Source organism: Euprymna scolopes, chromosome 7, assembly GCF_053919585.1.
Source record: "Euprymna scolopes isolate OS-2025 chromosome 7, ASM5391958v1, whole genome shotgun sequence".
In the NCBI taxonomy this organism is placed as follows: domain Eukaryota; kingdom Metazoa; phylum Mollusca; class Cephalopoda; order Sepiida; family Sepiolidae; genus Euprymna; species Euprymna scolopes.
The window spans coordinates 145189942-145206757 of NC_136488.1; the positions used below are offsets into that span (position 1 = coordinate 145189942).

Genomic DNA, 16816 nt, shown 5'->3' on the forward strand with positions numbered 1-16816 from the left:
AAATCAACGTTTCGTCCTTGTCTCAGAGGACATCTTCAGGATAATTGAAATAAAAATGTGATAAAAGAAAAAGTCATAGATCGTGCGAAAAAAGACAGTTTTTTAAAATCCAACCCATGTCGGGAAAGGACGAATATTCGAATATTATCCTGAAGATGTCCTCTGAGACAAGGACGAAACGTTGATTTTTTTTAATAATTTCATTCGGTTTTTTCTATTTTTTCTTTAAACATAACGTCAACCACCGCTGGTACATTTTTTCATTCCTTATACATATATATATATATATATATATATATATATATATATATATATATATATATATATATATATATATATATATATATATATATATACTAGACTACCGTTGGGTCAGTATGTTATAACAGCTATGGAATTCATGTATGAGCGTGACATTTGTGACGTAAAGAAAATAGTTTTCTTTTTACATAACCGAAACATTTCTATGAAAGTATATTAAAATGAAAAATCACGGACGGATCGCTCAAACATGAAAAAAAAAAATCTTCCCTATTCGTGTAAAGTTACCTATTTTTCCGAATAATCGCTCAAAAATCGAAAATTAAACATGATTTTCCTACGAATTCATTCATGACGAAAGTCATTTAGCAGCAAAAACGCGCATGAACCTACCGATGAGAAATATAAGAATGAAAAACCCATATTGAAATCCTTCAACCAAGTTATAGAAACTTAAAATCTAAAAAAAAAAAATAATTAATAAAACCTGAAGCAAAAAAAAAAAAAATAAAACCTAAATAAATAAAATAAAATAAAACTAATATTGAAACAGATTAGTAAATGTATCAACAAATTCACCGTTCTCACACAACTATTTTGTATCTAGAAATGTAAACAAAAAATAAAAAAAGAAGGAAGGAAGGAAAAGGGACGGATAGAGAGTAGTGGCAGTAGTAGTAGTAGTAGTAGTAGTAGTAGTAGTAGTCTTGGATTTACTACAATTGTTCTTACGTTTGTCAACGGGTTAAAGTTGTTTAGTTGTAAGAAAATAGTGACAGTATAGTTGTAATAAAGAATATTAGCAAAACACCCCCACTATTCCCATATTAAATAATAATTTCGAAAGGTCAAAATCTGCAAAAGCAGCGATTTGTGTTTATTTGTTTACGTTGTTATGGATTAATGTTTATGCTCGCATGTGCAACCGGATGTCATAAACCGGAAAGTAGGTTACGTCACTCGTTACAAGGTCATTTGAGTTTTATAAATATATAGATTTGTTCCAGGTTAAAAATATCCAAAAGAAAAAAGCTACAGAGAATTGGCTCTTTAATAATAAATAATCATGACTTCAAATATATATAAGCCCCCCCCCCGCGCTTGTATATATATAAAAGTAACCGTGTTGGTATGCATGTGAAAAGTCTTTATCGAACTCGACTGTGAATATTTGGCCTACAAAGTTGAAATTGGATATATAGGGCATTTGAACTCCTAGCACAGTTTCGATTTGGTTTTTATCTGGAAATAATTTCCATTAAGAAGTCAAAATTGAAACCAAAACAATTGAACTTGACAGGAGTAGTCGACTAAACCTGTTTACATGCAGAAATCTACCTTCATAGGTTAAACAACGTTATTATTATTTTTTTTTTTTTTTTAGCTATTTATACACATATGGTAGTGGCTCAGAAGCTAAAGAGTGAGGCTGGAGAGTTGTATGTTTTGGTTTCAATTCTAACTAATAGCACCCAAGTCATATATTTTTTTTTTCCTTTTGATATCACTATTATATATTGGGTACAACAATATAATAATATATATTGGGTACAATATAATAATCGATAAAAATTGCCTCTATAATAATAAATATGTAATCTGCATGAATTAAAATATCATAATTGAGCGTATCATACAACTGGGCAACACCGGGCGGCTTGCTAGTTTGTACGGATTAAATGGATTTTTGTAGCCCTAACCCTATCAGTCTGAGATCAGTTTATAGTAAAATGGGTGGCAGTGAAAGTAAATCTACCTTTGACCGCCACTCGATCCAAAGTTGTAGTTTGAATAACCCAAATACTAATTTCTTTTGGTAACTATATTTCATAAATAAAACTAATCCATTTGACGCATCTACTTTTAGAATAACATTCCTTTCATCTTTTTTAGTCTTAGGAAAAGCTGCTGAGCTAGAAAAAAATGTTAGAAAAAAAAATCTGAAAGAGAGCGAAACTAATACATATTTTCTAAAAACATGCACCAGGAATTAACCTAAGTGACTCATTGAACAGATTAGCCTATCAGGTTTTTTGTTTGAAACGTATATTGGTCAGTTAAATAGGGGAAAATTCACTTTACTTTATGTGTAAAATAAATCGGAGATTGATAATGAATAGATTTTGTAATATTTAATTGTTAATAAAACTTATTTCTATGTTAAATTTAAATTAGAAAAACTTAAACCGTTTTTTTCTTTTTTTACAAGGGAGTCACGTCTTATCAAGGCCTGAAGACCACTCAAGAATAAGGGTCATTTAGTGCCAGAAGATCACTTAGACAACACCATAATGATAGGTAGTCGTGAAAATTGAGTATAATTTGATTATTTACGAGGACAATTCAATAAGAACTTCTTTACACTGGACAAAATGACCATGTTGCAGTTAGTTGAAAACCAACCTCACAATATAAAGTTCCACAGGCGGGCAATTCTAGGAAAGAAACTTTGTTCATGGAATTTTCGTTTAGCTTTAGACACAGATAAAGAGTAGGAGAAATGGTTTTAGATAGACGAGTGTTTGTTGTGAATATTTTGCAAGGGAGGGGACATAGATTGAAGCTCATTCGAGCACTTGCAATGAAAATAACGGTAATATAATTTCAATTAGAAATACACGTATAGCATGCATGTATGCATTAATTGTGTGACAAATCCCTATACAATGAACTGATTTGTTGGCTGGAAGCAAAGTGTAGTATCTGTTACTATACCACAATTGATCGTTTTTTGTCCTCGATCAGTGAAGGAAAAGTCTTTCTAAACTTCAGCAATTTTTTTTATTTATTTTTGTTCCAATCCAGAGTTATCCCTTTTGAGGAGCCGGATTTCCTCACATTAAAAACGACTTTGTGAGGAGTAAAATAAATAGGAACCATCTTGTCTTTTATGAAAATACTAGCAGGAAGACCCGACATTGCCCAGGATTGAATGTTTTATATTCCTATATTTTTTATTGTCATCGAAATCAGTGAAATCGCCCATTTTTCCATCAAATCGATTGATTGCCTGCTTTTGTCAGAAACCCATCACATTGCACTGGGAGGAATCTTCACATGCCTCTCTGTAGTGACTTAGTCCACAATACATTGCAGGCTACATTGCACTGTAGAGAACCTACTGTTGATTTTATAAAATTATTTTTTATATATATAATGCCTTGAATTAAAGTTTAAAATGCAAACATCAAGCATCATGTTTCAATTGTGCTCTAAACAGAAACATTCATTTCGAACGCGCCCCTGTCATATCAAAGAACCTACTATTGATGCTATACGTCTGTCCTTACTGCTTGTACGGTGATAATAGCATGAATTTAAGTTTAATATGAAAAAGTCAAGTATCATGGTGCAATTGTGCTTTGAACAGAACCATTTATTTTGAACGTGCTCCTGTCATATTGAAGAATCTACTGTTGATTTTATATATTGAACCTTTCGGTTTGTGTGGTAATAAAACTTCTCAAATGCACTTGTGATTTTAGGTTGTATAAAGGTGTTAACTTGGTCAAAATCGCCTGTTCCTTCTTCCATCGGATTATTTTGATTATCGATACTTCTCGAAGATGTTCCGATACAAAGCCATCTAAGAATACTGATAGGCACATGAAGTACCTTCATGTGAAATTTCATAAAAATCAGCCCAATAGTTTTCGAGTCCGTAGGGAACGAACTCACACACACAGACAAAGTTACTTTTATATAATAGTAAAGATTTTAAAGCATATAATGAAAGTAGATATAATAGACAATACCATTTTATTTAGGATTTTAGTTAGGATTATATAAACATTTAATTATGCGAATGATATTTATTATAGAGAAACTCAAATAAATTTAGATATTATTTTCAGAGTATTTTGTCATCATCATCATCCTCATCATCATCATCATCATCATCATCATCTTCTTCATCATCATCATCATCAATGGTTTAACATTAAATTATTATTTTTAAAGATCATCATCATCATCATCATCATCATCATCATCATCATCAATGGTTTAATATTAAATTATTATTTTTAAAGATCGTCATCATCATCATCATCATCATCATCATCATCATCATCATCATCATCATCATCATCATCATCGGTTTAAAATTCATTTCACCTGCTGGCATACGTTGGACAGCTTTAAGAAATTACTTTTCAAAGTAATCTATCTATGGCCAAGTCTTTATTCTTCTTTTCCCGGGCAACACCGGGACACGGGTCACATTAGTTCAGTAATAAAAACTGAAAATTTTATTAATAGGGCTATGACAACAGAATATTATTTTCATTGTTTTGACTCCCGAGTATATATCCGACGCAGTTAGTCACAGCTAATCAACCGAGAACCACATCACTATATAAAAGAAGCATATAAGATATAAATGGATACACACTAGAGAGTCAAAACAATGAAAAGAATATGTTGTTGTTCTAGCCCTATTTATTAAGATTGAATAATTCTTTGATTTTTTTTTTTTTTTCACAGTTGAGGTTATTTATTTTTTCAGTTACAAAACAAATTAACTTTCACTTTCAATACCCGTCCCTAGTCAACTATATTTGAAGTAATGCAGCCATGGAATGTGCGAACAGTCAAAACGAACATACGATTCTTTGTTTACACATTGGGCAAAATCCAACGCTTTCAAAACAATCATTTCTTTTTACATTCTTTGAATTTTTTCAAGTTTTCTTGCTGCCGTGGAAGCATTACAAGAAATATTTTGGTTCATTTCCAGAAAGTCTGGCAGACCATAAGGTTATTCTGAACATGAGTGTTAAATTGACCAAATATCATTGGTACTTGAAGTAAAAGTGCACTTGTTTGCTTTAATTAATTTATGCGTTTGGGTTCGCTGTTCGTCCGATGCAATTGAAAACAAAGCCCTATACCAAGATCAAATACAATTTTTCTTGGGTAAAATTTAATGAATGGTACTCGTTATTAAAAGATAGTTTTAAAATAATATTATGGAGTCTGCGTTTACACCGGACATCTATAAACAGTGGTAGATATATTATCAGATGAAAGAATGAAAAAGTCTATTCATATAAAGTGGATTAATTTTAGTATTTATTAGTGTTGGGACGATTAATCGGAATTGGAATCAGGAATCGGAAAAATTGGAATATTTGAGAGTATTGGAATCGTTATCAGAATCGGAAAAATTTGTACCAATTTTCCGATGCCAAAAACGATTCTTTTAATTATTTTTTTTTTATTTGATTTTGTTTAAAGCAAAATCTTCCATTGTTGGTAATAATGATAAAATAATAAATATTTATTGATTTTAAAATCACCAGTGAAGCTAAAATCGATAGATCATCCCCCACAAGTGTATTTTTACTTTTAGGAAAATATCTGCACATTTAACTTGTGTGTTTTTACGGTAATCGGAGAAAAAATACAACTATATAGTTAAATATTTAGAGATTTATAAAGAATCAGAATTGGAATCGGTAATTGTATCGGAATCGGGAATTTAGTACGGAATCGGTAATATGAGACTTATTGCTAAATATTAGTAAAAATATTTGGGATGGTGTAACATCTTTCTTGACGTTCGGGGGCCCAGATCAAAGTGTAGTATCTGTTCTTCAGATGCTACACTTCAATTTCTTGTTCTCTGTCAGCGGAGGAGAACTCCTTCACGACTGAGACAATTTTTAGTTTGCTCCTTTTCTCCACATTAAAAAAAAAACGACCTCGATATCTAACTCTGTCCCGTGGGGAGGCATTTTAAATAGGAACGTCTTTAATAATTTCATCGACAACTTGCTAAGACAATAAAATTTTTGGTAAAGGCCGAGAGTTCAAAGAATCTAAGGAACGTTATAGGAGAACGAGCTGTTTAGCACGTAAGAAGACATTGACTACACATGTTTATTTCGGCTGGCACCGTATGCAATCCCGTGTGTGTATGAACGAACTGTGTATATGTGTTTGGTGAGCATCGTGTGTGTGTCTTACCAGGTATAAAGAAAGTTTGTTTGCATTGCTAGGCGTACCGAAGTTCGTGTATGTTTCCCGTTGGGTTAATCAAGGCTTTTTGCCTCTTTCCCCCATGTCTACTGTCTTTTTTTTTTTTTTTTTACATGGAAGTCACCACTTATCAAGGCCCGGAGGCCATTCGGGGATAAGGGTTATTGCGTGTACAGTAATCAATGGGACGATATCGTAGTAATCATTAGTAATGGAGATCTGATAAAGTGTCTTACTTAAGGGGGCGGTTTATCAGGAATTTGTTTATGTTGGACTTGAAGACATCCAAGTTGTAGTCAGGTGGGAAACAGAAAAACGGAAGAGAGTTCCACAGGTGTGCACTTCTAAGAAAGAAGCTTTGTTCATGGAATCTACGTTTTGATTTAGGCACAGATAAAGAGTGGGGAAAATTATTGACAGTGGTTTCATCTAGATGGATGTTTTTCATGAAAGATTGGCGAGGGGAGATTTTTGGTATCCTGTCATCAGTCATTCTCAGAACTGACCAGTCCATCGCAGTTGGCACTAAATAAGGAATAACTCAATTCCAGAAATACTGCGCTTTGTGAAAAGATAAGCATTTGATACCTTGTCTCTAATGGTAATGCCCTAGATTGAGTGCAGACAGCTTTTATGAAATACTAGCGGGGGTACCTGGCGTTGCCAGGATGTTTGGAGGTGTGTGTGTGGGGGGGTAAAGAATAAGCGAAGTAATAACCCAATTTAAACTTCTTAAAAAATTGGGAACAAAAAAAAAACAAACAATGAAGAAGTTTTGTTCATGGAATCTACGTTTTGATTTAGGCATAGATAAAGAGTGAGGAAAATTACTGACAGTGGTTTCAGCTAGACGAGTGTTTTTGTGAAAGATTGGCGAGGGGGGACCAGAGATTGGAGCTCAGACGAGCACTTCCTATGGAAATAACCATAAAACAACGACAGGCTCGCAATGTCCCTTCTGTTGGAGAGAGGTTGCAGGGAAGAGAAAAGGACATCCCACACTAGGCTACGAAGTCTATTTTGTACTCTGTCAAGGCAGGATAGGCTGTTTTTAGCAGCTCATGCCCAGATATGGCAGTAGTACTCCATCCTTGGACGTACTTGACTTTTATATAGATAGAGAATTGCATCAGCAGTGAGATATCTTCTGGAGTGGTAAAAGGATCCCACGATTTTTCCAGCGACCTTAGCAACAAATTTGATGTATGTGTTCCATTTCAGATCAGGAGTAAAGGTCAATCCCAGAAGCTTGTCAAAACATGGAGCTTCCCCAAGACGAGAGCCATCCATTTCAATTGATGCTAAATAGGGATCAGAGTGTTGATGATGTAAAGATAGAATCTTGGTTTTAGATGCATTAAAAATAACCAACCACCTCTTCCCCCATTGTACCACGTTCTCAAGATCAGAGGAGAAAGAATCAGGGAGAACTTTGTCATTTACGGCCTTTGATGTGTTGCCATAGATGGTCGTGTCATCAGTATAGATGTCAACGAATGATTTAAGTATGTGTTTTGGGAGATCATTGATGTAGATCAGGAAGAGAGTTGGGCCCAGGATGGACCCTTGAGGGGCACCAGCATTAATACCGTGGGCTTCTGATTTCTACTCATCAACCACTACTCTTAGAAAGAAAGCCGTGCGCTTGAGTTTTTATATTATGTGCTAGAATTCAAAGTGAATATTCTTGTCTGTAATTGGTTAAATGGAACTGCTGATTGGAGCTTTTGCTCAATCAATACATAACAACATTCACTGCCACTGCCTCTTCAAACAATACAGCATTTTATTTTATTATATTTTATTTTATTTATAACTTGAAAATTAAAAGAAACATAAAATAAATGATAACCTTGGATTCAGAGGTGGGAGCAGGAGTACACGGAGACCCTCATTCGCCCACTATTTAAGAAACTCTAATCGAGAGATTTCTTTTTTAAAGATTCTAACCGTCCCTTTTAGCACAATTGTTTATATCTCTCTTGCACTTGGTTCACTGTGTATATTCACCGAGTAGTGTTTTAATTTCTTTTTCATAAGCCTGGTTGCTTTTATAATTACTGAAATTATTAAAATATTCCTAAGATTTCAGTTTCTTTTCATGTTGTACATAAAACTTTGGTATTTCGTTAACTTCTTTCACTTAGCTCAATTTAGTTTAGTTTAGGTCACTTGATTCCTTAGGGAACATAGGGCTGCAATGACACTCCTCCAACAGACCCGGTTATGGCTGGTTCTCTTCAGTTTGGCCCATGTCATTCTGGCAGCCCTGGTCTAAGCCACAATACTTCTCTGCCTTGGGCAACCAATTTTATACTTACCTTGCGGGTTCCATTCAAGGGCCTGTCTGGTGATGTTGGATGCAGGCTTCCGCAAGGTGTGGTCAATCCAGTTATAGGGTTCTGATGTTCCAGGTCCCAATCCTGGTCTTGGTCATCAGAAGGGTTGTCAGCGCACTAGCTTCCTGGAGGCTTTCACCCGTTCACGTCATGAACTCTACTAGAGAGGTCTCTTCTCGGACCAAAAAGTCCACAGATGATGTCGTTGCAGTTTCTGTAACTTTCTCTCTACAGAATTTGGTTGTGGGCCCGATTCTAACCCCTAATGTGGAGGACCAGTGAGTGCTCTTAGTCTGATCTCTACCCTTCAACCTGTCTGGCTTGGGTGACCCTTTCAGGAGATGAATCTCCTGGTAGCATAGCGCTCCGGATCCTAGAGACACGTAAGCCCCCTAACCATGCCAAGGTTGCACTCGCTAGGGGCCAGCTCGGTTTAAGTCAGCATCATTAGGGACACAAACTTTAACTAGACTTGCTACTTTCTCCCTTTTGTCCTACATCCATATGTCAGGTTTAATAGCTTCGTTTGTCTAGGTATGTAGCTATAGGAATTGCATAGTCATAATGTGTGGCGTATGACTTTTTTCCAACAGTTATTTCTGGTATATCAGGGCTCTGCAGATAAATTTATCTTAAGTTGACGTTTGACAAGTAAATATTTTCGTTTACTAACCAAACAGAAAAGTTACTAGCCAAACTTATGTGATTTTCGGAGTACAGCATCTTTGTTCTATAACGTAAAAATTTCCATGTATTTTTTTTTTAAATAAATGTAATTCTAAATATTCACCAAATTTTATGCTGAGACTTGAAAGTATAAACATTCGAATTTCTTCAGATGCAGTTTTTTTAAAACAGCTTTCATTAAAAAAAAAAGGGAATAAATTTTTTACGTGAATTTTGGAATATGACATCTTTGTTTCATGGCGAGTACATACATCATAAAGATTTTTCTGTATTTTTTTTTTTAATAAGTGTGATTCTAAATATACACCGAATTTTATGTTGAGATTGGGAAGTATTAACATTTATATTTCTTCAGATGTTTTTGAACAACTTTCGTTAAAAAGTATATATTTTTCTATTAACCCTTTTTTATTGTATAAATAATTTGACTTTGCTCGATTTATTAAAAAAAAGTTGGAAAAAATTTTTCACTCAGTACTGAGCTTTGGAAGATCGTCGATAAAAAAGAAAAAGCGATGGCCAAAAGAAAAGCGTTTTGGTCCCCCAACAAAAGGAGGGTGGACCTGTAAATTCACCCTTGTCTGTTCGTCCGTTTGTCTGTTCGTCAATCCGTCTGTTCGTCTGCCTGCACATTTTTAAATAACTAAGCCTTGGAATTTGTTGAAATTTTGCACAAACATTAAACATGATATAAGTAAAAAAAGTAACAGAATGGATTTTCTGAGAAAACTCCATCCCCCCCTCTCTTAGGGGTGCCTTTCGGGTTAAAATGGCTAAAATGAACACTTTTGTGCTTATTATTATTTCTAGTCGTCACTTGGAAAAATCAATCACAAATGTGACTGTTTCACTCGCAATGTAGAGCCATGTATATGTTCCCAAGACTTGCTGCTATACTGGATATTCAAATTTTTACAGATGATCCAGTGGAGATATCGACATACTCCATTGTGTACTGTATAGTACTATAGTAGTCGTTCTCTAGCAGAACCTTACAACTGGATATCCAGTGGTTCACACTCTTTACTTCTGTGTGGCAGAATCTGCACTTGTTGTCATTGCTGAGAACACTCATCAGAATGATTAAATGAAACACTAAATAAATTCTTTAACAATAGAAATTCAAGTTACTGAAAGATATCATCATCTATAGGGTGGAATAATAAAATTGTCGCTCTAGAAAAGGCTACATGATTCCATTTCCGTTTGATGAAAACCAGTTTTCTTTTTTTTTTTTTATTGCAGACCATTTACTAGTTAGTGAGTTATGTACAAATTCCAAGAGCGATAGCAGCCTTCTATCCTGTCTGAAAGTGATCCAAGTTATGACGACAGGACCATTACCAGCACTCTCAAAATGCATTACTGGATTGCCACGAATGATAGAGACATGCCCAGAGTGATGAAAACAAAGTTTTCGGCCACGGTTATGATCCTTAATATGGTTTCAAGTGAGGGCCACATCATGCCACCTCACATCTTCGAAATCGACTTGAAAGTCAACACCAAAGAATACCTGGATGTGCTGAAGAGTGTGGTGATCCTCTGATGGAATCAGGTGGCCGCTGGCAGACCCTGGTTGTGGCAGTAGGACTCAGCGCCAGCGCACGTCCAAAGAGATCTAGGCTTGGCTTCAGAAGGAATGTAGCGACTTTATATCCTTCTCTCACTTGCCCCCCTCCTCCCCGACCTGAATCCACTGGACTACTTCGTTTGGTCATACATTAAGAACATCACCAACATGACCTCCTACAACATCAAAGCCAGCCTGATCAACGCTGAGTATTCATCAAGCTCCTGCCAGTGCTTGTGGAAAAGGGATGCTCTCGGTGATGGATAAGCATTAAGGCAGTAATTGAGGCTGAAGGTGGCTACATTGAATAAATGTCAGCTCTGCTCCATAATCAAGTAACCTGAATTGATTTTTTCAATAAAAGTTTTAAAATAAAGCTGTAGTGTTGTTTTCTTTAGGGCGACAAATTTATCGTTCCACCCTGTATGTTCATATACATGGAAGACCAGGGTTCAATCTTTGATTGAGACACACCAGAGATTTTTAAAAAATGGCACTTTATGTCCCCTTGCTAAACACCTGGGTAAAGCAAGCTAATGAAAAGGGAGTCTTTGGGTTGGCCTCGACTATAATTTGTCACTTAGTTTCCACTGGGCCATTTGGCATCATGATAAGAGCATTCACTAATGGACTGGGAGACCGAGGTTCAATCCTTGATCAAGTCATATCAAAGACTTAAAAAATAGTACTTAATGCCCTCTTGCTAAACACTCAGCATTATAAGGGGAGGATCAAGGACAAGTGGAGTAATCCTGGGTATGGAGTGGCATTCTCTCCTATACTTCAGTGTAGCAGCTAATAAAATGGGAGCCTTCGAATCGCTCTTAACACATATGACTCTAAATTACAGAAAGTATTAGTGGTTATAGTCAGCTAACTTACCTCCTAATTTCTGGCATAGCACTACTGGAAGCGGTGACAAGGCAAATCAGTTCCTTCACTTTTATTGTTCTTCAGTATTTCTATTGTGAAACGATTTATTGAAATAGAATATAAGAAAAGGACATTATTGAAAAGTATATTATAAAAATAAATAAAATTATACAGATAAAAATAACGCAATAAGTCTTTATCTGCACTTTTAAAAACAAAAGTAAAAAAATAAATGTTTTTATCTTATTTGAAATTTTATAAGAAATATATATTTACGAAATTATAAAAATAGAAAAAAATAAAAGTTTTTATTTGTGTTTATATAATACATATATGTTTAAGAAAATATAAAAATAAAATTATTGAAATCAAAATAATAAGTTTATAGGTGTGAGATAAAAAAAAAAGCGAAGGGACTGATTTGCCTTGTCACAGCTTCCGGTAGCGTTACGCCGGAAATCAGGAAGTATGTTAGCTGCCTATAACCGTCTTGATATAGACAGCAATCAACAGCAATAAATGTTTAGTGAACGCTGTCAGATTTTAAATCATTTAAATATTCAAAGCAGGACAGCAGTTAGAAAAATACATAATCTCAAATGATCAGAAACTAGGTTCACAAAATGAACAGAAGTTTTCTTTTCTTTTCTTTTAGGACATTTTTTTAACTTTTAAGCATGACTCATTGTTAAACTAATAAAACTTTTTACTTTTCTATAAACAGGTTCTGTAACAATTGTAAATATTACTTTTTTTTGTCTGCTATTCAATTACTTTTTTGCTTAGTAAGAAGTAAAAGCAGATACTGCCATCTCGGTTGCTGATTGGTTAAAAAAGGAGTTAATTTAAAATCACTTATTGACTGATTTCTTCCACAAACAATTCCACTATAAAATAAAGAGTATAACAAGCCAGAAAAAGAGAAACCAGTGACATGTTTGTCATCAATTGATTTATTATTGTTATAGCATTGTAAATTTTGAATCCCTCGTCACCAGTGTTGTAGCCCTGCAGACCGGCAATAATCCAGACAACACACAGTAGTATAGTTAACAAAAGACGTATTAACAAAAGTATGCTACAGAAGTACACATTATGATCCGGGTGAGGAGGGACATTATTTCCATGAATCACTATTGACATTTATTTCCTTCCCACTGCAGAAAGATGTGACACAAGGTCAGAAAGTCAAGCCAACACCCTTAAAAGAGGGGAACTCTGGCCTTTTAAAAATTGCATGAAGAATTCTGTAAGCATTCCCCGGTAGGGGCGCCTCAGACAGTAAACAATAAACTTACTCAATCTGAAATATGGGAGATAAGGCCTAGGAGGGTGGACCTCCTATGATTAACCAGAATGATGCCTCGATCTGCAAGATAAAAGGTCATCAAGATGGCCCAGTTTCTGCCGGACTGATTGTCGTTGTCAGAACCTCAACTGGCAAGCGATCGTAAGCATAAACCGATATCAAATGAATTGAGAGGATTGTTACCCAATAGCGTATTAGATATATAACTACCATATATAGATATATTATATAGATATATAGATTATATAGATATAACTACCATATATTTTGCCGTATAAGACGACCATTAAAGTTTGAAAAATCATCTTTAAAAACCAATATTTCATAAGATACTGGGTGTTGCAATCTCTAGCCTAGGCTAAAGAAACGGTATAGTTATCGTCAAGTCCAACATAAACAAATTCCTGATAAACCGCTCCCCTCCCCTTAAGTAAGACATTTTATCAAATCTCTATTACTACGATATTATCCCATTGATTACTGTACACGCAATAACCCTTATCCCCGAGTGGTTTTCAGGCCTTGATAATTAGTGACTACCATGTAAAAAAAAAAAATCGACTTTGGGTGAGTCCATTATTACTGAAATAGGTAGATCAGCTTACCCCGTAACAATGATGATGATTAATTTTATTATTACTACTACTTAAAGCATTGAAAAAACAATTGACAAGTGTGTCACAGCAAATGTTTGGTAATTTACCGGTGTTAGATCTACTAAAAAGACTGACTATGACTAGGGTTACATTTATTTAAGTGACGGAAACCATAACTGTCAAACAAACTATTGTCATTTTCTTTTCTCATGTAAACATTTCACGTTATTTGCTTGAGTAGAGGCTTTCGTGGACAGCAATTTGTAAAATTTTTAAAAAAGAGTATTTTCTCTACAGGGACAATTTTGTTTATAAACAAAGGTCAAGGAGGATTTAAAGACCAAGGAGAGAAAGCACTAGCCAGACTCCTCCCCCTCCGTTGGGGCATTGGGAAGGCTTATTGCTACTCATCATTTCAAACATGTGTAAATCAGAAACCACAATTAGTTTGTTTTTTTTTGTTTTTTTTTACACATTGATCACCACTTATCAAGGCCCGGAAGCCACTCAGGGATAAGGGTTATTGCAAGTACATTACGTTAGTCTGGAGATTTGATGAAGTGTTTACTTAAGGGGGCGGTTCATTAGGAATTTGTTAACATTGGACTTGAAGACATCCAAGTTGTAGTCCGGTGGGAAGCAGGCAGACGGAACAGAGTTCCACAGGCGTGCAGTTCTAAGAAAGAAGTTTAGAGTTATAATTTGCTACATAATCCATAGAGATATAAATCATTGCACATGCAAAATTTCAGCTAAATCAGACGACTAGAAGTGGATCAGAGGTATTACTTATGGAGCATATGAAATTCTGTTTCCGTTTAAGATGAAAAAAAAATAGCAGAAAAATACATCTGTGTAGAATTTTAATAATAATAATTGAACAAGTGGTTCAAATATAACGAAAACCTTTTACAAAATGGCAGTTTATTTATTTGGGGAAATAAAATAACACTTTTATTCATCTTTAATTTGTGGTATTTTTTTTTTTTTTTTTTTTCAGTTCATAAATGAATGGATGGGAAATTTTGTGAAAAACGCCATCTTGGCAACTATAATTAGAACGCCCTTTCCCTACCATCGGAGGCAACACGACTGCTATTGGCAAGTTCCATTTGTTCTTTGAGGATTATTGATGCTTACAAAATTAACAAACTGCAAGGATTTCTTCAAACAAATACAAAAAAGAAAAATAAAAGAATCAGTTAAAGAAATATTATTTAAAAAAAAAAAAAATTAAAAACAAAACTAAAAACAAAATTAAAAAAAAAATTAAAAACAAAACTAAAAACCCTTGAAGCTTACAGTTTTCTCTAATTGGATGTTTCTGTAAAAATATGTTGCATTAAAAAAAAAAAAGACAGTATTTTTCTTAAAGGTGAAAAAGTAAACACTTGCTGAAGAAAGAAAACAAGGAAGAGACATAAAGAAAACTCAAGATTAAAAGTGGATCTGATATGAACAACAACAAAAAAAAAAAGAAGTGGGGTGCATAACTGACCCGTTCTCCTTTCATCGCCAGCGCTCAGATCCTTGTTTTGCCTCTCCTTGGAGAAACACATTGCTTTGAGGAATAACTGACTGATATTTACACCAGACCAAATCTGTCATTAAGGTTTCTGGAAAAATGGTTAAATCATTCTACCACTTTAGAAAGTACCTGACTCCTGCCGTGATTCTCTGTTACGTTGGTCTCTCTAACTGACCCAGACATTGTATATAGAGACAGTTGCAAAGGAAATGAGAACTTCAACATGTATCCAACATCAGTATGTTCCCTCTTTCTGACTGTCACATTGGCCGGCTATCATTACACGGCACCAGACCCCACCTGTCTCTCAGAACATGACACCAGACAAACATTCTGGCCCAATGACAATTTTTATAAAATTCGGCTCTCAAAAGAGGTAGTAGGAGAAAGAAGGCTTGCATGCTCGTCGAGCCAATCACCATCTTTTTCTTTTTCTTCTCCTTTCCTTCTGATCTTAATCTATATATATATGTATTTGAATCCATGACACCACGTTCATGCCATGTCTTCAAAAAAGCTGACGCGACTATGTAACACCTCTACCTATATAAAAATCAGATATGTTTTAAGATGGAGTTCTGTCTAAGAAGGTGGCCAGAGACAGGTTGCTTTGGAAGTCAATTTCTTAAAGCCGTCCAACACATGCCAGCATGTAAAACAGATGCTAAACCAAAGATGATGATGATGACGATTCTAAGATTCTCATATAAAGATGAAAGGAGTGCCTACCTTTTCTTTTTTTTTTTTTTACATAGGCATAACAACTTATCAAGGCCCAGAGACCACTCAAGGATAAGGGTTAAGAATGCACAGTAGTCAGTTGGACAATAAAGTAATCGTTAGTAATGGAAATTCGGTAAATTTGTTAACCAGTGGAATGGCTCATCAAGAACTTGTTTACGTTGGACTGGAAGACAAACATATTGTAGTCAGCTGGAAAGCAGGAAAACGGAAGACAATTCCACAGGCGTGCAGTTCTAAAAAAGAAGCTTTGATCATGGAATCTACGTTTAGGTTTAAGCACAGATAAAGAGTGGGGGGGAATTATTGATAGTATTTTAAGCTAGACGAGTGTTTCTTGTGAAAGTGGCGTAGATTGAAGCTCAGTCGAACACTTTCCATGAAAATAACGATAAAGCAGAGACAAAATGGCAACATCTCTTCTGTGAGATAGAGGTTGCAGCGAAGAGAAAAGGACATCTCCTACGAGGCTACAAAGTCTATTTTGAACTCTATCAAGGACGGACAAGTCCTTTCTAGCAGCTCCTGCCCAGATGTGGCAACAGTATTCCATCCTTGGACGTACCTGGCTCTTATATAGATAGAGAATTGCATCAGCAGTGAGATATCTACTGGATCGATAGAAGGATCCCACCATTTTTTCAGCGGCCTTGTCAACAGATTTGATGTACGTGTTCCATTCAAGATCGGGAGTAAAGGTCAAGCCCAGAAGCTTGTCAAAACTTGACGCCTCCCCAAGACGAGAGCCATTCATTTTAATTGATGGCAGATGGGGATCAGAACGTTGATGATGTAAAGAGAGAAGCTTGGTTTTAGATGCATTAAAAGTAACCAGCCACTCTTTTCCCCATTGTACAACGTGATCAAAATCAGAGGATAGAGGATCGGAGAGAATTTGGTCGTTTACTGTCTTAGATGTGCTACCAT

The 16816-nt window shown here is 35.2% G+C and overlaps 1 long non-coding RNA gene across 1 annotated transcript in view; it reads left to right on the forward strand.

Moving 5' to 3' along the window:
* LOC145280027 (uncharacterized) overlaps positions 1 to 14838 on the forward strand; it is a 97500-nt gene extending 82662 nt beyond the window's left edge. The window contains exon 3 of the long non-coding RNA XR_013868528.1: positions 14621 to 14838. This is a non-coding gene — a long non-coding RNA (uncharacterized LOC145280027). The remainder of the gene's footprint in view (positions 1 to 14620) is intronic.
* Positions 14839 to 16816: the final 1978 nt, after the last annotated feature.